Consider the following 22,018-nt stretch of genomic DNA (forward strand, 5'->3'; position numbering starts at 1 on the left):
TTCTGTATTTCTCTCCTCTTACTTTTCTGTTTCCTTCCCGATAAATCTTTCCCCCTCCCTTTCCTCTCTGCGCGTTTTCTTCTTCGCTCTCCCTGTCCTCTCTGCTGCAGTCCCACTCTTTGACAGTTCACTCCTCTTCTGTCATATACCTGTATCCCCCCCTTCACGGCGGCCCTTCATCTCCAGCTCTCGCGCGTCTCCTAAGCCCCTCTTTTTCCTCTTGTGGGCCTTCCTTTGGCTTGACAGACCGTTGTTTTGAGTACTACACATTGATAAAGTAATTACAACTAGGTAGCTCCGGTGCAATGGTTCTCAATGATTCTTTGAGCACTAGGCAAAATTACGTTTGCTGTTTTAGAGCTCCGTTTCTCCTAGCAGCAATATTTGAACCCTTACCGCACTCTTGCACAACCTTATGCTTGCACTCCAAGGTTGTTGCCTACAGTTGTTTTAATGTTCACAGCATCCTGGACGACTAGTGCTCCTCTCTACTTATTCTCATGGTTATTTTTTTGGCCCTTGTTAGATCTGGCATCTTTTGGGTTGGTTTCCCCTGACTTTTTGCTTTCTGACTTACTGTTTTGACTGTGTGATGAACTTCTTTTTTGCAGGTTTTAGAACTGCGTACTTTACTGCTGCTCTCCAGTGCTAAAGTGCATGTGCTCTGTGTAGGAAGTTGGCTCTGTATGTGCTATTTCAAAGTAAGGAATAGCATGCACAGAGTCCAAGGGTTCCCCTTAGAGGTAAAATAGTGGTAAAAAGAGATAATACTAATGCTCTATTTTGTGGTAGTGTGGTCGAGCAGTAGGCTTATCCAAGGAGTAGTGTTAAGCATTTGTTGTACATACACATAGACAATAAATGAGGTACACACACTCAGAGACAAATCCAGCCAATAGGTTTTTATATAGAAAAATATCTTTTCTTAGTTTATTTTAAGAACCACAGGTTCAAATTCTACATGTAATATCTCATTCGAAAGGTATTGCAGGTAAGTACTTTAGGAACTTCAAATCATCAAAATTGCATGTATACTTTTCAAGTTATTGACAAATAGCTGTTTTAAAAGTGGACACTTAGTGCAATTTTCACAGTTCCTAGGGGAGGTAAGTATTTGTTAGGTTAACCAGGTAAGTAAGGCACTTACAGGGCTTAGTTCTTGGTCCAAGGTAGCCCACCGTTGGGGGTTCAGAGCAACCCCAAAGTCACCACACCAGCAGCTCAGGGCCGGTCAGGTGCAGAGTTCAAAGTGGTGCCCAAAACGCATAGGCTAGAATGGAGAGAAGGGGGTGCCCCGGTTCCGGTCTGCTTGCAGGTAAGTACCCGCGTCTTCGGAGGGCAGACCAGGGGGGTTTTGTAGGGCACCGGGGGGGACACAAGTCCACACAGAAATTTCACCCTCAGCAGCGCGGGGGCGGCCGGGTGCAGTGTAGAAACAAGCGTCGGGTTCGCAATGTTAGTCTATGAGAGATCTCGGGATCTCTTCAGCGCTGCAGGCAGGCAAGGGGGGGGTTCCTCGGGGAAACCTCCACTTGGGCAAGGGAGAGGGACTCCTGGGGGTCGCTTCTCCAGTGAAAGTCCGGTCCTTCAGGTCCTGGGGGCTGCGGGTGCAGGGTCTCTCCCAGGCGTCGGGACTTTAGATTCAAAGAGTCGCGGTCAGGGGAAGCCTCGGGATTCCCTCTGCAGGCGGCGCTGTGGGGGCTCAGGGGGGACAGGTTTTGGTACTCACAGTATCAGAGTAGTCCTGGGGTCCCTCCTGAGGTGTCGGGTCTCCACCAGCCGAGTCGGGGTCGCCGGGTGCAGTGTTGCAAGTCTCACGCTTCTTGCGGGGAGCTTGCAGGGTTCTTTAAAGCTGCTGGAAACAAAGTTGCAGCTTTTCTTGGAGCAGGTCCGCTGTCCTCGGGAGTTTCTTGTCTTTTCGAAGCAGGGGCAGTCCTCAGAGGATGTCGAGGTCGCTGGTCCCTTCGGAAGGCGTCGCTGGAGCAGGATCTTTGGAAGGCAGGAGACAGGCCGGTGAGTTTCTGGAGCCAAGGCAGTTGTCGTCTTCTGGTCTTCCGCTGCAGGGGTTTTCAGCTGGGCAGTCCTTCTTCTTGTTGCAGGAATCTAATTTTCTAGGGTTCAGGGTAGCCCTTAAATACTAAATTTAAGGGCGTGTTTAGGTCTGGGGGGTTAGTAGCCAATGGCTACTAGCCCTGAGGGTGGGTACACCCTCTTTGTGCCTCCTCCCAAGGGGAGGGGGTCACAATCCTAACCCTATTGGGGGAATCCTCCATCTGCAAGATGGAGGATTTCTAAAAGTTAGAGTCACTTCAGCTCAGGACACCTTAGGGGCTGTCCTGACTGGCCAGTGACTCCTCCTTGTTTTTCTCATTATTTTCTCCGGCCTTGCCGCCAAAAGTGGGGCCTGGCCGGAGGGGGCGGGCAACTCCACTAGCTGGAGTGTCCTGCTGGGTTGGCACAAAGGAGGTGAGCCTTTGAGGCTCACCGCTAGGTGTGACAATTCCTGCCTGGGAGAGGTGTTAGCATCTCCACCCAGTGCAGGCTTTGTTACTGGCCTCAGAGTGACAAAGGCACTCTCCCCATGGGGCCAGCAACATGTCTCGGTTTGTGGCAGGCTGCTAAAACTAGTCAGCCTACACAGATAGTCGGTTAAGTTTCAGGGGGCACCTCTAAGGTGCCCTCTGTGGTGTATTTTACAATAAAATGTACACTGGCATCAGTGTGCATTTATTGTGCTGAGAAGTTTGATACCAAACTTCCCAGTTTTCAGTGTAGCCATTATGGTGCTGTGGAGTTCGTGTTTGACAGACTCCCAGACCATATACTCTTATGGCTACCCTGCACTTACAATGTCTAAGGTTTTGTTTAGACACTGTAGGGGCACAGTGCTCATGCACTGGTACCCTCACCTATGGTATAGTGCACCCTGCCTTAGGGCTGTAAGGCCTGCTAGAGGGGTGTCTTACCTATACTGCATAGGCAGTGAGAGGCTGGCATGGCACCCTGAGGGGAGTGCCATGTCGACTTACTCATTTTGTTCTCACTAGCACACACAGGCTTGTAAGCAGTGTGTCTGTGCTGAGTGAGGGGTCTCTAGGGTGGCATAAGACATGCTGCAGCCCTTAGAGACCTTCCTTGGCATCAGGGCCCTTGGTACTAGAAGTACCAGTTACAAGGGACTTATCTGAATGCCAGGGTGTGCCAATTGTGGATACAATGGTACATTTTAGGTGAAGGAACACTGGTGCTGGGGCCTGGTTAGCAGGGTCCCAGCACACTTCTCAGTCAAGTCAGCATCAGTATCAGGCAAAAAGTGGGGGGTAACTGCAACAGGGAGCCATTTCCTTACACTCTGTGTCTAAAACATGGTAACACTGGCCTCTCTATGATTGGAATATTTGATTCACTAATAATTCCCTAGTAAAGTGCAGTATGTGTGCCGAGGGCTTGTAAGTCAAAAGCTACTAGTGGGCCTTTCTAACATGCCATTGCAGAGCCTGTGTGTGCAGTTTAAACTGCCATTTCGATCTGGCAAGTGCACCTAATTGCCAGGCTCAAATCTTCCCTTTTATTACCTGTAAGACACCTACAAGACAGGCCCTGGTTAGCTCCAAGGGCACAGTGTAGTGTATTTAAAAAGTTGGACATGTACTTTTAAGTTTAACATGTCCACGTAGCGAAAAGCTCTTACATTCTTATTCTGTACTATTACAAGGACTCGCTCTATCATAGGCTAGTATGGGGATCTTTTAAAAGTAATTTCTAATAAGGGAAATATAGAAAAATTTAGTTTGGAGTCTCTGGACTCACAATTTAAAAACACATCTCTTAGTAAAGGTGTTTTTTAAATTGCAGGTCTGAAAATGCTACTTTTAGGAAGTTGCAATTTTCTTCCTTTTACCATCCTGTGCCTTATCCGGTCTCCATCTTTGTCTGGTCTGTGTAAGGTTAGGTGACAGCTACCTTTGTGCATCCCATCCAGACACCCATAAAATACAGGACACTCAACTGCCCCTGTATTCCATCTGCAACTGGTGGGTCTTTCTAAGCTGGAAGGGTAGAGGAGCTCTCATTGACACTTCAAAGGGTGGTGGCCTGACCCCACACAAGGGACTGCTACCCACCCCCCACAGAGCTTCTGGCAGACTGTACTGAGCTGTCCACTTCAAAGGCACATATGGGTATAAGTACTGGGCCTCTGACACTATATACTCAGAACACGTCTGGACTGAGGACATTGTACCAGGAAGAAGGACCGCAGTATTGTCAGGAGGTACTTCCAATTTGCTGTTTGCTCTACTCTGTTGGCCTGCTACTTCTTGCCCTGGGAGTAAGAAGACTGGATCTAACTCTCTACATCCTGCAATCTAAAGTTTTTCCAAGGGCCTGACTAAGCTTGCCTCCCGTTTCTGAAACCTCAGGGATTTCAAATACTTCACCTGCTTCTTGCTACCAGCACTCGGGTGCCTCTGCTGTGAGCCCTACTCTGCCAAGTGGTGGCAAATCCAGTTCTGGGGCCTTGGAAGTGGGTGTGGTGCTGCAACACAATAACTAGCTGTTAGAAATGGGGTCTTTGGTTGGCAGTCAGGTTACCCCCGTCCAAACAAGGACCCTCACTCTAGTCAGGGTAAAGGAAACTCACCGTCAGCTAACCCCCGCTCACCACCTTGGTAGCTTGGAACGAGCAGGCAGGATTAACTTCAGAGTTCTAGGTGTAAAGTATTTGTACCAACATACACAGCAACTCAGTGAAAACACTACAAAATGACAACACAGGTTTAGAAAAATAGGAATAGGAAATACTTCTCTAAATAAAACAAGACCAAAACAACAAAAATCAAACATACACAAGTAAATTATTAATTTTAAAAGCTAAAGAGTCTTAAATCCTTTTGTAAACAGGTAAAACACTGTTAGCATTGAAAAGTACTAGGGTAGCATCAAAATAATACGCACAGGCGAGTGTGCGTCGATTTCTCACATGCAAGCGCGACCGTGCGTCATTTCTCCTTCTCCAGTCGGTTCGGCGAGCGCAGTTTTCCTCTCCGCAGGAGAGTGATGCGTTGATCCGGGCAGGCGTTGCGTTGTTTTTCCACGCCCAACAAGGTGTGAGTCAAAAATCCAGCCGCACGGTGTTAGCAAAATCTCGCTGTGTGTGATGCGATGTTATCAGCCCCCATTAGCGATGCGGCGAGTCATTTCTCCAGCCTCGAGGGTCGATTTTCCAGCTCCAAGTGGTGCATCAATTTCAGCCGCGGAGCCAGCGCTGCGTCTTTTCTTCAGCCACGTCTAGGAGGTTGTGTCAGAAATTTCCCCACATGGCGGGCAGTGCCTGCATTTTCAATCTTGGTCTGCCAGCTTCACCTGTCAAGGCCCCAGGAAATGGATAGAGCACCACTTGGCAGGGTAGGAGTCTCTGCAGAGAGTTCAGGTGCTGGCAGGGGAAGTCTTTAATGGCCCTGAGACTTCAACAACAGGAGGCAAGCTCGGGACAAGCCCCTGGAGATTTCTTCACAAGCAGGAATGCACAACAAAGTCCAGTCTTCCTCCCCTTTCACCAGGCAGAAGCAGCAACTACAGGATAGCTCTACAAAGCACAGTCTCAGGCAGGGCAGCACTTCTCCTCAGCTCTTCAGCGCTTCTCCAGGCAGAGGTTCCTCTTGATGTCCAGAAGTGATCTAAAGGCTGTGGTTTTGGGTGCCCTTCTTATACCCATTTTGGCCTTTCAAGTAGGCTTACTTTAAAGAAAAATCTCTCCTGTTTGTGAAATCCTGCCTTGCCCAGGTCAGGCCCCAGTCACACACCAGCACAGATGGCTCATCAGGATATGCAGGCTACACCTTAGCTCCCTTTGTGTCACTGTCTAGAGAAAGGTGCAAACAGCCCAACTGTCAAACTGACCCAAACAGGGAATCTACAAACAGGCAGAGTCACAGAATGGCTTAAGCAAGAAAACGCCCACTTTCTAAAAGTGGCATTTTCAAACATACAATCTTAAAATTAATTTTACTAAAAGATGCATTTTTAAATTGTGAGCTCAGAGACCCCAAACTACACATGAACCTACGCTTTAATCATATTTAAAGGCAACCCCAATGTTAACCTACGGGAGGAATAGGCCTTGCAACAGTGAAAACCGATTTTAGCAGTATTTCACTGTTAGGACATATAAAACACATTATTATATATGTCCAACTTTAAACATACACTGCACCATGCCCATGGGGCTACCTAGGGCCTACCTTAGGGGTGTCTCACATGTAAGAAAAGGGAAGGTGTAGGCCTGGCAAGTGAGTACACTTGCCAAGTCAAATAGGCAATTTAAAATTGCACACAAAGACACTGCAGTGGCAGGTCTGAGCCATGTTTTCAGGGCTACTAATGTGGGTGGCACAACCAGTGCTGCAGGCCCATTAGTAGCATTTGATTTACAGGCCCTAGGCACCTCTAGTGCACTGTACTAAGGATTTACCAGTAAATCAAATATGCCAATCATGGAAATCCAATGAACAATACAATTTACACACAGAACATATGCACTTTAGCACTGGTTAGCAGTGGTAAAGTGCTCAGAGTTCTAAAGCTAACAAAAACAGGTCAGAAAAAATAGGAGGCAGGAGGCAAAAAGATTGGGGATGACCCTGCGTAAGGAAAAAAGTCCCACACTGGCGCAACAACATCAGTGCATCACTTGGTACCAACGCATCCTGCTGCAGAAAAGCTGCTTTGCTGCTGCCTGCACCGAAGCTGCGGACACCACACGCCGACTGCACGACGCAACAACCCCAACTTACAACGCAGCACGTCACATCAGAACCAGTGCTCACTACTTGTGGACATCAACACATCAATGACGTTGCGTGACCAGAAAACAATGCATCGTCTGCAAGCACAACGCATTCCCTCCACTGGATCAAAGCATAGGCGGGTCTGCGTGACTCCCGTACCCTGTCCACGCTCCAGTGTGGTCAGACTGCACTTTTGAATTTGCCCCAGTCTAGCACGACCAGAGAGTTCCGGCTGGAGCTATTGTCTTCTAAACTCTGCATTATGATTGAATCTTTGAAAATTCATAACTTGCCTTGTGTATGTTGGATTTTCCTAAACTGGTGTGGAGTCCTTTGTGGTGTTTTCATTGTGTTACTGTGCGTGTACAAATTCTTTACACATTGCCTCTTTAGTTTAGCTTGACTGCTCTGTGCCAAGCTACCAGAGGGTGAGCACAGAAACATTTAGTGTGTATCTTACATGCCCTGACTAGGACTATGGTCCCTGCTGGGACAGGGTGCAAACCTCTGCTAACTAAAGACACAATTTATAACAGCCCGGAGTACAATTGACTACCATAGGTTTAAACTAACCCTTTTCAATTTTGGGGGTTCCCTGCCCAAGCCTTGAAATAGTTCACCTGCTGAACTATTGTTGTGATTTGGCAGACACAAATATCTTGACATAACTGACTGGGGTGCCCCAGGACTCCATATTGGCTTCCGCTCTATTCAGCCTGTACATGGAGCTTCCAAGTTCAGTCTCTGACAGGATTGATTCCACACACCAACATGGGGACGACAACTCTACATCAAAATATCATCTATTCATAACATTGGTACCCTCCATCACAGGACTGGTATTCTTCAGACCTGGATGCAGGGGAACTTTCTGCTTGTAAACACCCAAAAACATAACTGCATCTCTTACCTCCTGAATACAGAAATTAATTTGCACCTACATTAATTGATGAACTCAAGGTGGATGGATTGCCCCTTCACATAAAACATGAGCTAGGTAGTTACAATTCAAAGGTAGGCCCTAATGAAGAGAAGCTTGTAATTCCCCAGTCAAAATCTCCAGGAGAAACCGTGAGGCAAAATGTAGAATTACTGGGAGAAATTGGATCTGCAATGACTGGGTGCCTCCTGTAATTTCCCGTTACCCTAAAGATTCTCAGAGTTCACCCTTGGTCCCATGGGATTGTTAACACCAATAGTGCATCAAATCGGAGGGAATGGAATGAACAACGCTGCATCTGGGTACTTGGTAATGAGGCTTATTGGGTTTTTTTTTATCCCTCAGATGAAATGAACAGCTAAACAAGTCAATTTTCATCTACACTCCATCAAAAACATCAAACAAACACTTTCTCTCTCCTGCACATGCATGAGTGCTTTCTGGACCAGAATCCAGTAATATTATCACTGAAAGGGTTCCTCACTTTTCACTTGCCACCAACAAGCCAATTCTCAGTTTATCAACAAGACTCTGTCCACCTCTACAAAGTCCAACCACATCTTGCCCAGTCTCAAGGAATGATGCCGGATCACTACTGTGAGAATGAAATTCAAGATCTCCTGAGTCACTTATTAGACCATCCATGTAATAAGACCTCCTTACTCTGGAAATACTCGTCAGAATCACAGACAGTAAAAGAACTCTCCAGAGCAAAACATTTTCACATGTGAAAACTCTGAAATTCAAGACCTTCTAAGTGCTGAACCAAACTTTCTTGGGCTGTTACCACCTGAAGAACAACCCTTACCACAGATTCAAGAACTGAAACTGTAATCTTGCTATTCAGGGAACCCCTAAAGCTTTAAGCAGGAGAAAGTGGGGCACAAGATGTCATATGGCACTACAAAGCACACTTACTATTCCCAGTGGGCTAGATGTTTGTTGAGACTTTTTGGGCCAAGTAAGGACACCCAGACTGCACAGCGTAATTTAACCAGGAAGTCTGGAACAGGCACTCATCTGGTGTTACAAAGCATGCTTACTATTTCTACTACGTGGACGTGCTCTGGCCAAGACTGAGCCTGTCTGACCTCATCAGACCCTGAACAGGCTGGGTAGGACAACCTCTCTTGGTTTGTCATTTTTTTCTGAATAGCTTAATATTGTAGCATGGGCTTGAGGAAACTGACATTGTCGATCATAGGGGAGGATCCCAATCTCCAACATCTATTGTTAATTTCTTATGCGCTACTGGCACTATAAACAAGTAAATTAGAAATGCTGAAGGAAGACGTGGTTATGCACCATGCAGTCAGTGAAGTTTTGACTATACCGCCAAATGCTGAACACATGATGGAAGATAGAACTAGACAATTGGTGAGTAGTAGCCCAGTTCAGAGAGATCCCTGTGTTTCATTCAGCCACTTGTCATCACTCCTAGATCAGCCACTACTGTGCATGATTCGCCCCAACCTAAAAAAAATAAAAAAATAAAAAAGAATCCTGGCGTTTGGCAGGTCAGGCCTGGAAATAAAACAGTGACTAATCCTACCAAGGCGGATGTGCGCCAATATATGGGGGCATGGTGGCATTGAAAAAGAGGACCTTCTAGCTCTACAAAGTGCTCTTTTGGTAAAAGTGGGCAAATCCACAGTGGCCCTGAAGCACTGTTATAGATGTATGTTTGGAGAGGTTTATAATAGACTGAGGTCTGTGAGATTCTACATGACTAATTGCCTAAAGAAGATAATGACTTCAAAGCCACCATATTGAGTCAGTCGACAAAGGATGTTGTTCCCAACTCCATAGTAGTTGGGCCGATGAATCAAGGAGCATTGTCAGAAGGATTAGGTGAGATTGGTCTGTTCTTTCAGCATATTGCCTACAGTGAGAGGGCTAGGGAAGGAAACCGAAAAAGATAGTCACATGTGCATGATGTAAACCCGCCACCTCGGGTATGTCTGGGTCACAGGGGAAACTAAGCCCTACATGTTGGTGTTAAAAAACATGTTGCCCCTTGAGGCCAATCAAAAGGAAACCTGGATTTAAATGAAAAACAAAAAAGGTGCACTGGGTGGGTATTTTAGATCCTTAATGTTTTAATATCAGGTTTACACATACTGATGGATTGTATCATATGTGTTATGTTTATTTTTGAGTGTATGCTCTTTTAGGGATTTTAATGAAAACCAAATAAAGATTTTACTGACTGACTGACATTACTGCTTTGAGGGTCCTTCATATTTATTGTGGTTGACTGCTATATAAAACTATTAACTAACGTAATGTCTGCCTTGTTGTAGGTGCTGGAGGGAATCTACTGTGTGGATCTGTGGTTTGGAGTAGGAGTCTGGACTAAAAGCAATGATTGTAAATCAGTGGCAGAGTAAAGGTGCCAAGACAACGTGTCACATCACTGCTGGTTTAGTAGTAAAATACATTAATAATTAGGGTTCAGTAGGTGTCTTAGTACCCGAGTTCCCAGTACCGCAGCACCTGCTACACTCTTGATAGTTATGTCCCTGTGTTGAAGTCCTCTGCAGCACTGTGTAGATCTCGTTCAGACGATGTGGGGAACTGAGAAGCCTTGCCTATTCATGAAGTGGCCTCAAGGGCGTAGCTTAGTGAGATTGGAGGGGTGTGAGCTTCACATTTTTCAACTATCACTCTGGCATATAATGTAAAAACGCATCATACAGGGGCAGGGCACATAAGAGTGACTCAGGGGTGGCCCCTCCGCTATGGAGGAGGAGTGTTGCCCCGCTGCTGAAAGCAGAAAAATAAAGGGATAATAAAAAAAAATTATTATCCCTTTACTTTTCCACTTTCATTGGCTGGGGTGGAGCCACCATCCTCCATGTCGACAAGTGGAGGAGGAGTGGTGGTGCGCTTCTAAGTGCGCATGGCTGTTTGGTCGGCTGTCAAAGGCCGGCCAAACTGACATGCGCACTTAGAACTCTCAATCCAGCTGTATTTTACAGTCAGGTGGAAACCAAGTTCAGTGTCCCACTCCCTCCCTGTGTGGCATTTCTGCCCACTCAGGCCAATTACAGCACTCCTTTTATGCTATTTAACAACATGAGAGAAGCATCGGGATTGGTTGGAGAGGGGCAAAGAAGACGAGTGGCAGCAGGAGCAGCGGAACAAGAGGCAGCAGGTCATCTTTTTAAAAAAAATGTTTACTGCCCCTCTGCTCTGTCCTCCCCCACCCCCCTTCCACCACCACCTTCCGGGCAGCAGCCAACACTGGTGGGACTTCAGGGTCAGTGGGGGGGAAAAAAAAACGCGGAATGCAGATTGGTAGGGGTACTAAGTGAGGGAAAACAGTGTTTTCTAAACTTACCAACATTTCTGAAAACTTTTAAAATACAGAAATGGAGAGTGTGTGTGTGCGTTTTTGTTTGTAAAAATGTGTGTTGAAATCTAACAGACACCTTACCATACCGGACTGAAAGCACCTGTACCCAACAACTTACTAGAAAATACATTTATTAGGGGGATGTAATAGCCCAAACCCCACTCCTGAAGCTACACCAAAGTGTACATGTTGTGGGAATGAGCACATATGGGGGAAAAACAAAGAAACCAGTGACACAATAGACAGTGCAAAAAGACGATCAAATTAACAGCTTAATGGCTATATGTGCTGAGAACATGGGACCAAGGAGGAAGTCAGCGAATAATCAGCTAAGGAAAGCAGGAGATATCGTCATAGGTGACGTTTAACACAGGAAATGCCCGTTTCAATGACTACTGGCTTCTGTCTGTGGTGGATACTCCCTTTTACCACTGACCCTCCATGGACTTAGACACCAGTGCATTCCAAATGAATAACCAAATTGCTTCCTTTGTGGCAACAACATGTCTGATGCCAAAACTAATGCAAAGCACAATCAGTGGTTAAGACAGTGCGGAGAGCCCGCTGGTTGACTATGGCTCAGCATAAACGTGGACTTACTGCTGAACTCTCTTGAACTAGAAGGACATAGATATGTGCCCTTGGTGAAATTAATTGGTGATGTCATTGTATTTTCATTATTTATATCAAATTATTACTTGAAAATAGATGTAACAACGATTACTCAGTTATAGTGTAAACCTTGTGTGCAGCAGTGGTTCTAGCAATGATACACAGCATCACCAGTGCTGTCCTGTGTGACTAAAGAAATGAAAAAATAAAACAAAACAACTTCTTTTGACCTAGCCATTTGTTTGTGCTAAAAAAAATGATGCATGTCAGAAATGGGGTCTTTGGTTGCCAGTCAGGTTACCCCTGTCCAAGTAAGGACCGTCACTCTAGTTAGGGTAAAGGAGAATCACACTCAGTTAACCCCAGCTCACCCCCTTGGTAGCTTGGCACAAGCAGGCAGGCTTAACTCAGAGACGATGTGTTAAGTTTTTGAACAAACACACCCAGTAATACCATGAACCACTACAAAATGACAACATAAATTTAGAAAAATAGTATACATTTTATGTAAATAAACAAGATCAAATACGATACAAATCCACAATATACAGTTAAAAATACAAATTTAGCATTTAAAAGCAAGAAAACAGTGCCTTGAGGCACAAGAACTGCAAGTTGGTAATGTGCGTCGTCGTGTTGGAGTTGTTTCCTACAATGCGACACCAATGGCACTGTTTACGGAGTCGTTCGTCCCCCCAGGTACAGTACCTTAAGAAACAGGTAGAAAACAGGCGAGTGCATGGAGTCGGGAAGACCGGCTTCACTGGGTCCGATGCGGCATCAGATCTGTTGCCACAGGGAAGAAGAACTGCAGTTCACCACAGCAGCATCAGGTCCTCGCTACAGGGCAGTGGAGTTGAAGCAACATCGGATGCTGAGTGGTCCCTTGGTTCCGGCAGATGCGAAGTCCGGCAAAGTCACGATGCTGTGGGGCAGCTCACGGGGTCACGATGATGTCACACAGCTGCAGGTGCTGCGATGGCATCGGATCATCACGGACATTGGGCTTATGACACACCAGTGTCAGAGAAGTCAGGTGGGATCAGTGACTGCAGCGATGTGAGGCCTACAGGGTCATCGGACTTCTATGAGGTCCACAGCCTCAGGGCACGTGGCTTCGCAGTTCTGGGGTAGGGGCGTCAGCTCACAGGGACATCGGATTCACACTCAGCAAGGTCCACAGCCTCGGGGCAAGCGGCATCGCGATGCCGGGCAGCGGTGTCTTTTGCAAAGTCGCACAGCATCGTCCAGCGTCACTAGACTGTTTTTTCTCCAGGAATTCAATTCTAGTGGTCCAGGAACTGGAATGGCACCCTCTGGCAAGCTAGAATCCTCAGCAAGTAGACTCAGGTCTGGTTGGTGAAGCCTTTGCTGTCCCTGAGGCTTCAAAACAGGAGGCAAGCTCTACTCCAAGCCCTTGGAGTCACTTCTCAAGCAGGAATGCAACTAAGTCCAGTCTATGTCCCGTAGAACAGGCAGAAGCAGCAACTGTTGGATAGCCCAACACAGTACAGTCACAGGTCGGGGCAGCACTTCTCCTCAAGCTCTTCAGTTCTTCTCCAGACAGAGGTTCCTCTTGAATCCTTGAAGTAATCTAAAGTCTGGGATTTTGGGTCCTCATCCTATACCCCTTTCTTCCTATGAAGTAGGTCTACTTCAAAGTAAAATCTCAAGTGTCTGTAAGATCCTTTCTTCTCCACGCCAGACCCCAGCCACACACCAGCAGTTTGGAGACTGCATTGTGTGAGGGCAGACACAGCCCTTGTCGGTGTGAGTGACCACTCCTCCCCTCCCGCCCAGATGGCTCATCAGGACATACGGGCTACATCCCAGACCTCCTTGTGCCACTGTCTAGAGAGAAGTGCAAACAGTCCAACTGTCAAACTGACCCAGAGAAGGAATCCACAAACGGGCAGAATCACTGAATGGTTTAAGCAAAAAAATGCCTACTTTTGAAAAGTGGCATTTTCAAACTCACAATATAAAAACCAACTTCAATAAAAGATGTATTTTTAAATTGTGAGCCCAGAGACCCTAAACTCCATATTTCTATCTGCTCCCGAAGGGAATCTGTGTTTTAATCACATTCAAAGGCAGCCCCCATGTTAACCTATGATAGAGATAGGCCTTGCACGAGTGAAAAACGAATTTAGCAGTATTTCACTGTCAGGACATGTACAACACATAAGCACATGTCCCACCTTTAACGTACATTGCACCCTGCCCATGGGGCTACCTAGAGCCTACCTTAGGGGTGCCTTATATGTATAAGATGGGAAGGTTTAAGCCTGGCAAGTGGGTACACTTGCCAAATCAAATTGGCAGCGCAAGACTGCACACTGACACTGCAGTGGCAGGTCTGAGACACGTTTACAGGGCTACTTATGTGGGTGGCACAATCAGTGCTGCAAGCCCACTAGTAGCATTTGATTTACAGACCCTATACACCTCTAGTGCACTTTACTAGGGACCTACTAGCAACTCAAATATGCCAATCAACAATACAATTTACACAGAGATCATATGCACTTTAGCACTGGTTAGCAGTGGTAAAGTGCCAAGAGTCCTAAATTTAACACAGACAGGTCAGAAAAAATAAGCTGAAGGAGGCAGAAAGATAGGGGATGAACCTGCCAAAAGTGCCACGTCCAACAATGTGTTACCTTTTTCTGAGTTTATTCGGTAACTAAAAAGAAAAAAAACAAGCAGTGGCAGAGCCAATAGGTTTGCCAATGTGTTTTAGCCATTCTGTACACCACTTTGGCTGCTGTTCCACATGGCTAAAAGTTAGAGACAGAGGAGAGTGCCATGGAGTAGAGTGTAGGGGCACAGAGTGGAGTGGAGTGTCATGGAATGCCATAGGGTGGAGTGGCAGAGTGTTGAGGAGGGAGCAGGGTGGAGTAGAGTGGCAGAGAGTGTTGTGGCAGAGTGAAGTAGAGTGGCATAGAGTAGAGTGTTGTGGAGTGGGGTAGAGTGGTATGGAGGGAGTAGAATGGAATAGCGTGGAAGCGCAGAGTGGAAGGGCACAGAATGGAAGGCCATAGAGAGAAGTAGAGTGTCGTACAGTAGAGTGGAGTGTTGTAGAGTGGAGTATCAGAGAGTGGGGTATAGTGTCAGAGTAGTGTTGAGTGGAGTAGCGTGGAGTGGCGGAGAGAGGAGGAAAGTGGCATTGAGTGGCATGGAGGGCATTGTGTACAGTGACCAGAGTGCTGTGGCATAAAATGGAGTAGATTGTCATAGAGTGGAGTATAATCACTACCGGCTGCCGCTAGGAAGGGGTAGAGGGGCGGGGAAGTGTGCGGAGCAGGCGGTGGATCAATAGTCGGGAAAAAAAAAAAAGGAAAAAAAAAAACTTACCTGCTACCTCGGTGTTCTGCTGCCTCAATTCTTCTAATTTTCTTCCTCCCCTCCCTACCCAATCCTTCTCTCATGCTGTTACCACCATGAGAGAAGTAACAGGATTGGCATGAGTGGGCTGAAATAATGCTGAGGGAGGGAGTGAGAGAGAGACTATGCTTGATCTCCACCCAGCTGTGCAAAGCAGCTGGGTGAAGAGTTCTAAGTGCGCATGTCAAATTGGCCGGCCAAACTGACATGGGCACTTAGAAGTGCACATACCACTCCTCCTCCCTGGTGAAGTGGGGGTGGCTGGACCCACCCTCACTAAGCGGAAAATTAAATTGGTAATAAAATACTTTTATTATTACTTTATTTTTCTGCTTTCAGCAGCAGGATGACACTCCTCCGCCATAGCAGAGGGGCCACCCCCGAGTAGAATGCCATAGAGTGGCATAGAATGTTGTGGAGGGAGAAGAGTGGAGTAGAGTGGAGTAGCACAGAGTAGAGTAAAGTGGCATAGAGTGAGTTGAGCGTTTTAGAGTGGAACAGACTGTCGTATAGTGGAGTGGAATAAAGTGGAGTGGAGTGTCGTAGCGTGTTGTGTCATCAAGTTGGGTGCCGCAAAGAAGAATGAAGTAGAGTGGCATGAAGTAGAGTGGCATGGAGTGGGGTAGAGGTGTAGAGTTGAGTAGTGTCAGTGTAGTATGTAGTAAAGTGGCATAGAGGGTTGTAAGATAGAGTGGAGTAGAGTGTCAGAGTGGAGGGGCATAGCATAGAATGGAGTGAATTGTCAGAGTGGAGTAGCGTAGAGTGGAGTGACGTGTCAGAGTTGAGTGGATGGTCAGAGTGGTGTAGAGTGGAGTGGTGTAGAGTGTAGTGGAGTGAGGTGGAATGGAGTGTCTGTCGTGTCAGAGTGGAGTGGTATGTCAGAGGTGAGTGTTGTAAAATGAAGTGGCATGTCGCAGAGTGGGACAGAGTGGAGTGGCGTACTGTGGAGTATGCTTGGTGTGGTACTGCTCTGCCACTGCAGACATCACATATTCAATTGAAACAACCATTCAATTTGGAGAGGCATACAGTTTTACTGATGAAAATATAGGGTGCACAAAAGATACCGTGGAAATGTCAACTCCTAGTGTATTGAACTGTTGCTTCCACAACACATCAGAATTACAAAAACATGAGTTTCATTTGTGCTTTCCTAAAACTGATATATTCTGGAATATCTGCAAATTCCATTACCAGACTTTTACATTTTGTTGTGTGCTAGAAAAAGCCTTTCCTTTCACAGCGAGATTGTCACATAAATCCTTTTACTTTGACATCAGAGAAAGGAAAATAAACACCAAACTGGAAGACAGAACCTGACATTTGACCTCTCTCTCTGAATGCGCATGACAAGATAAAAATAAGATTTAAAGGCCTGTTTACAGAAAGATAGCACTCATTAAAGAATACAGTAAATACACTATGCTCCATGGGAGTGATGAACTCAAGGTGGACAGCCTTGAACAAATAAAGCCAGCAAATAAAAGGCAAGCAAATATGAGTTACGAGCCACAAAGCCAATGGTAAGCAATGAGCGGAATGCATTCCCAGGGAAGCTTTCAGAATGTCCCCAAGATGTTGTTAGCAAACCAGGCTGCACTATTGGGTAGGCTTTGACCTAAAACAAGCACTGGCAATGCCAGTAGGTCTGGGTATACAATAGTAGTGTAAGACCATATGAAGCATTACAAGTAAATAGTATGGAAATGAATATGTATTTGACTGGAAGCAAAGAACTGTAGAATAACATTGGCTAAAGTTGAAAGGTCAGGTGACAGTTGCACTTACAAGCCAGACTTTAAAATCCATGGAGAATAATGACTGCCCCCTCCCGTCTGTGCTGCCACCAGAGAAAAACACCATAAATTATCTAGCTGTCTAAGATAGTTTAATAGCATTACGATGACACATCTGTGCCCCTGACAATTCAAGCTCAGGAAGATGGATATTTCAAAATTATCACAGCTGTGTGGAAGGCTAGCACTTTTTTGTGAAAGTACACAACATCTGCCCAATCAAATCATGTACTTCTGGCTCCCAAAGGGCCAATGGCTCTCTCTAGTGATCCTAACATAACTGACAGCTGTGCTGTTAAGTCAGACCATAAAAAGGAGAAGGATTTGGGTACGGCACCAGGGAAGTAATACTGGGACCCTTGTGGGTGGATCAGTTGAAAGGTGGGAAAGTTCACAAACGCGAAGGCAAAACAGTGGGGTGAGGGAGAAGCACACAGGTGAAAGCAACATGGAACACAACAGAGGGGACAGAGAAGCACAAGAGGAACATAGTTAAAAAGCACATACAAACAATCTTGTAGAGTGCTTAAATAAAAAGAAAAATGTAGTGCCTGAAAAAGTGAGCAGAGAAAAGGCACAGGAATTCATCTACGCGCCGGCGGAGGGAGAGACATAAGAAGAGGAAGGTAAGCCCACACGTTAACAAATAAGAGGCAAACAAATGAGCGTAAGAGTGGTATGTGCTGTTTTAAGCGAGCTTTTCTTAACAGGGTGTTGCAAAAGTCTGCATATTAAAGTGTTACCGATTGCAATAGATACACTTCTCGACTGTCCAGTGGTGCCTAATTTATCACACATAAATGAAACTACAAAAACGCATGCCACGTGTCTGCTTATTCACAAATATTCGTGCTGTTTAACAATAAAAAATGTTAATAAAACTGTATTTGCAGAAGTTACTGTTCAACAACTGCGTACGAAGCAAAAAAGAATAAACAAACAAGGATAAGGAAAATAGCAAGTGCGCTTTAAGCGCCACCCACTTCAATAAAAGCAAATCAACGAATACTGTTACTCATAACTACTGATTAAGATGCAGAAAATTCGGGTTTCCCAAGTCAACAAACACAAAGGAAATAAAGCTTACCCTCCCTATGTGAGTTTTCTCACTGCTGCGCCAATAACATACCCATATGCCGCAATACAAGAAAATGCCTCTGCAAAGCCAAACTCATAGGTCTGATTCACAAAGGTAAACTTGCACTTTTGCGTAAGTATACTACTTTTTGGAATTCACAAACTACATGAACAGTTTTACGACTCCGCAATCTCATTATGTGTGCAGAGTTCTTCTCACCCGGAACACAGTCTACAGCTATGGAGGGTTCAGGGAAATCAAAAGAGTCAACTCTTAATATGGGGGCAGCAATAGACTCCCCAGTGAATGATTATCCCAATCGGTGGAATACAAGGTTAGAGGGAGATATGCAACAAGCCAATAGCCCCGATTCAGGTGGGAGACCCCTGATTTTTTAAGCCAAAAATTGCTTTATTTTATAACTGATTCCAGTCTGAAATTGCATCTCCTTCAAAAGATGTCAAAATATATAAGAAAAAATAATCTCCCACTTTCCTCTTCTAAAATGGTGGAATTTATAGATATGTCTGGGGCCTCATCAGACCCAGAAGACAAGAGGGTGGGTGTTGCAGTAAAGCGCACATATGCAGCATGGAATTTTGCCATCAGGGCTGTACCATATTCCTCCTATGCTATACAGTCTCTCAAGGGATTCTCAAAACCTAGAAGAGCTGATGGATCAAGGGCAAAAATGTAAATAGAAAATGCATGTACATACTAAATAAAACGTTCCTCCATATCGGCAGCCGAACGCTGTTTTTCTACCTCCTTTTAGGCTTCCTCATTGGAGGAAAGAAGTTAATCCTAAAACACCCTTCGTGACCTTTCCTGGACCCCTGCAGCCGATGCTTTATTAGACCGGCTACGAGGCAGAGATCACAGTGAAGCTCTAAGCAGGTGAGAGAATGTTGCGGGAGTGTGTGGCCATTTGTTCAGGTTTTAAGAATCTGCAAAGACCCAACCATGATACATACTTTGTGTAAAATAGATGGCATTATTAACATGACCTTTCTGTTTTCCTTCCTTTAATAATCGGGTGGGTCATCGGGGAACTTTACAACACATTTTAAAGTGCGTTCTCCTTACGTTTACTGTATTAAGTATAACATGGAAACTACACGACCTTAGGTGATTTTGTACTGGGAAATTAAAAGTCTTTCTTTAGCCGAATAATAAACCTTATGATTATTACAACATTAAGGGGATAATGAAAATTGAGGTAGATGGTGGCTGATAAGTGGCTGGGGCCTAGGTTCAGTAGTGGGATTAGGCACATGGGGGAGCAATGTTAGGAAAGTGGATAACTAGGGCTGAAAGGGGGTGTGTTGCTGAGTCCGTGGTCAGGGGAGAAGCCAATGGAGAGAATCCCTCTACGAAGACCAGCACAGAGGACTCGCCTGGTACTCCCAACTCGGAAATATTCTCTTGGCATTAAAAGGGGAAAATCACTTCTTAGGTTATCAATTATGAAGAGACGTGGAAAACAGTGCATCTTATAAGGCTTTGTAAAGCTCGGGAGAGACAAGAAAGGCCCAGAGACAGGCCAAATGAAAGCTTGGGTTGTTTTGGGCTTGAAGTTCCAAGAGGAGCTTGAGCCGAGCCAGACAGGTCTGGCTCAAGCCTTCAGTGGCCTACCCACCTGCAACGCTGTATAAGCGTGTTGACATCTGTCCCTTCATATCTGCCCCTCTCCTTGGCAGGACACTAGTGCCTAACTTGAGATCTTTGACTGGCATCAGTGCCCTAACACTGATTCAACTTTTTCCCTTGTCCTCTTTCAAAATGTGTGGGAGAGTCAGGTAATTAGTTTTGTCCCAGCCAGATGGATTGGCATGGCACACAGAGGAGGTGTAGAGGTCTAGATGCAAGGGAGTACCCAGGCAATTAAACTACCCTTCAGCTTTACATGCAATGTATACACACAGAATGTATCCTTTGTATTGTGGTGCAAACATGTTTTGAACTAGATATGATATAATCTAGGGCTTTTAAGCTACCTCCAGAAGCCACAATTTAGGCCTGCAGCGGCCCACCTGAATGTACCCTTGGCCCATCCAAATACAATTTCTTAGAGCCGGGCCTGAAGGGGCCACATGGTATCTGCGTTTCTATCTCTTGGCATTCATATGTTGAAGATTGCAAAGATAATAGTGTCCCAAAGCACCTTTTCCCTTCAGGCCTCATTCTGACACGGTTCATTATCCATGAGGAATCAGTTAATTATGAGTTCAATACAGCCTCAGTCTTTGTGCTCAATCCTTAATCCGGGTTTTACTAAATTAAATTTTTTGTTCTTACTGCTGTATTCACTGTTGACGCACCCTCCCACCTCCCATGCTGCTTCTTACCTTTCAACCCAATCCGCCTGTTCTCTGTGTTGCTTCTCCCCCGCCTCCTACTCTCACTGTCTGGATTGCCTCCTGCCAATCTACCATAAGAAAAATAGTCCCAGGATGCAGCTTGCACTGGCCACACCTGATCTCTTTTTTTAACCATCCCATTGCAGTTATTTCCCACCCTCCAATTGTCCTTGTTGCCTGTTCCCACCCTTGCTCCTGTTCTCTGTGTTGCCAACCCACACCATCCATAACGAAAGAAAATGCTAAGAGGAAGCCAGCGCAGGCTGCGTCATAGCACATTTTTCTAACTTCACGCCATGCTGCACAGCCACACGGATGTGCAACGTTGCTAAAAGACATTGGCAAAGCCAATAGCTTTTGCATTGGCAAGAACTACTGGCTTTGCCAATGATTATTTTCTTAAGAGATCAAGGCTTTTGCATCCATATCCTTTATGGGATCTACCATTGGTATTATAATCTCTTCAGTTTGCCCTCTTTGAGCCTCTGGAGGAGGTAGATGTTAAATTCCTGACTCTGTTTGGTGACCAATTTCTTTTGCTAAAAGAACAGAGGCGTTGGGTTCATTTTTAAGATCTGAGCCTTTTTAAAGGTGTTCCCAGGCAAAAATGTGTTAAAATTTAACCCTAAATTTATTCAAATATTCCTTCAGTTTTCCATTAATTTACAAAAGTGGTTCTGCCAGTCTTTTTCCCCAAATCTTCAGTCAGAGTGATAGTCATTGCTACATTTGCTAGATGTGAAAGTTTCTATATTGATTTTTTGAGAAAGAGCACAAGCTTTTCAGAGGGTGAATGGCCTTTTTGTGACCTTTCAACCAGTCTGAAATGGTCTAAACCATCTAACTCTACTCTGAGGAGATGACTTAAGCAAGTAGCTCTGCTTGCTTGTAAGCCTCAGTGTAGAGAGTTAGCCAATCAGATTAAAGGAGGAGCAACAATAAATATTTAGATCTCCTGGGCAGACTTTATGGGTGTATCAATAAAGGAGACTTAGGCAACACAATCACTTGGTCATCACCACACACATGTATGGACCATTATAAGCTGGAATTGGGTGGCAATCTTTCTACTTATTTTGCTTCTTCTGTCTTAAATGCAAGTGTTGACATTTAAGGTGTGAAGTAACATATGACATGTAGAATTAATATGTTTTAAAGAGGATTAAAATCGTTTTTATTTGTGGTTGACATCAACATCTCACAGTGGTCATAGAGAATGATTTGGTGTCATGAAGACGATCTGGCCTTTGATCTCAGCTCATTGTGTAAATGACTGTGGCGAGGAAGACTGAATCAGAAGTAATGCCCCAGTTACTCACCACTAATCTTCATTTCTCCAAATCCAAATCGTGCCATCCCTCCCATTTCATGTTTTAGGTTATTCGATGTGAGAAAATAGCCTCTTTTAGCCTGGTTACCCCCACTGTTGGCCTGTTTGTGAGTGTCAGTGTGTTTTTACTGGGTCACTGGGATCCTGCTAGCTAGGAACCCAATGCTCATAGTTTGTGGCCTAATGTGTGTGTTGTCAGTAATGCTTAACTGTCACTGAGGCTCTGCTAACCACAACCTCAGTGCTTATGCTCTCTCTGCTTCTAAATTTGTCACTATAGGCTAGTGACTTCATTACCAATTCCATTTGGCACACTGGACCCCCCCTTATAAGTCCCTAGTATATGGTACCTAGGTACCCAGAGCATTG

The 22,018-nt window shown here is 45.3% G+C and overlaps 1 protein-coding gene across 3 annotated transcripts in view; it reads right to left on the reverse strand.

Moving 5' to 3' along the window:
• LOC138304297 (RING finger protein 112-like) overlaps nt 1-22,018 on the reverse strand; it is a 333,811-nt gene that overhangs the window by 282,730 nt on the left and 29,063 nt on the right. The window lies entirely within an intron of this gene.

Source organism: Pleurodeles waltl, chromosome 7 (assembly GCF_031143425.1).
Source record: "Pleurodeles waltl isolate 20211129_DDA chromosome 7, aPleWal1.hap1.20221129, whole genome shotgun sequence".
Lineage (NCBI taxonomy): Eukaryota > Metazoa > Chordata > Amphibia > Caudata > Salamandridae > Pleurodeles > Pleurodeles waltl.